The sequence below is a fragment of the Triticum aestivum genome, chromosome 3D (assembly GCF_018294505.1).
Source record: "Triticum aestivum cultivar Chinese Spring chromosome 3D, IWGSC CS RefSeq v2.1, whole genome shotgun sequence".
NCBI classification, from domain to species: Eukaryota; Viridiplantae; Streptophyta; class Magnoliopsida; order Poales; family Poaceae; genus Triticum; species Triticum aestivum.
The window spans coordinates 464,933,935-464,935,549 of NC_057802.1; positions in this window are offsets into that span (position 1 = coordinate 464,933,935).

Sequence of the window (1,615 nt, forward strand, 5' to 3'; positions counted from 1 at the left end):
ATCCGATGCTGAACTGTGAGCAAGTAACCGTATAATCACCGCAAAACGTATATAGTGACCGTAATCAGCTTATTCTGAAGTTCGGTGACCGTATTACACTTTTCTCTCTGTAGGCCCTCCAAAACTACATCTCTACACGTTCTCGCATGTTACATCTAACAACTATGCAATACAACACTACTACTACACTCTAACACAATAAATCATATGTGTTTTTAGTTTTACTAGATATCATATTGTTACTTATAATTATTCAGTTTGCATACATTAAAATTGCCTTTGAAATGTATGTTTATCCAACCGCATGTTGGGGAGTATCCGTACGGCCCGTGCGGTGGTCTGTTGGGGAAGAAGAAGAGGTGAGGAAGAAGGAAAGAAGGGTTAGGAGACGTAGGATATTCATCCAACCGCCTGAAATGGTAGACTGACCCAAGTCAGGCGACTTGCATAACAAATATATGTTTTACACAGCAAAAGATCCATAAAAACAACAACATAAAGAAAAACTATCACTGCTTGCGGAAAGATACGACCTCGTCGTCTTTGGCTGCCGGCGCGAACCAGCCGTCGCTGCCGACGTGTGTCTCCGCACCGTGGTTGTCCTCGGCCTCCAGCTACTCGTTCAAGCGGAGCGTGCGGGCGCTCTGCACGGACGAGATCACAGCCCGGTTCAAGTCGAGGACGTCCGGTTCCGCCTGCAGGAGGGCCTCGATGGCAGCGGCATCCGCACGCTCCGCGTTGAGTCGAGCCTCCGCCGCCCGATTCAAGTCCAGGACATCCGGTTCCGCCTGCAGGAGGGCGTCGATGAGAGCGGCATCCGCGCGCTCTGCGTCGAGTCGAGCCTCTGCCGCCCGTTCAAGTCCAGGACATCCGGTTCCGCCTGCATGAGGGCCTCGATGGCAGCGGCATCCGTGCGCTCCGCCTCAAGTTGAGCCTCCGCCGCCCGGTTCACATCCACGACATCCGGTTCCGCCTGCAGGAGAGCCTCGATGGCAGCGGCATGCGCGCGCTCCGCGTCGAGTTGAGCCTCTGCCTTACGGTCCTCCTTTAGTATCGCCATGTTGAACCGCTGGTCCGCCTGCACCATGGTGGACTCGGACGCCGGCACGAAGTTGACGTCCATCGTCTCATACCCATCGGGGGCCTTCTGCGTCGCGACCTCTGCCATGAACATTGGATCGGCTTCCTCCTCCTCGTAGCTTGGCTCCAGAGAACTCGGGGATTGGCCCGCCGCAAAGCGAGCTTGGGAACGGAGGTCTGTGGGACCGACCGCCGCCGCGATTTCTGCGCGGCGCTCCAGCGTCAGCATCTTGTAGTAAGTGATCTTGCGGCGCACCATGGCTTTCCGGTGAACTAGGGGACGCTTGATGCGGGCTAGGGGATCGAAAGGTGGGGGAATGGGCTGGAGATTTGGTGTGGTTTTAGGGCAGTGGCTGGCGTAGGCCGAGCAGCGAAGGTTCTGGTGTGAATAGTGGTTCCGGTGACGACCGGTCAATCGATTTTGACCGTACATCGCTCTTGTCGCATTCGCATTGCAGCCCGCCACGCTGGACCCTCCACGTCGCTCACCGAATGGAACGCGCTTCGTCTTGCGTTTTCGCTCGCTTGTGGGACC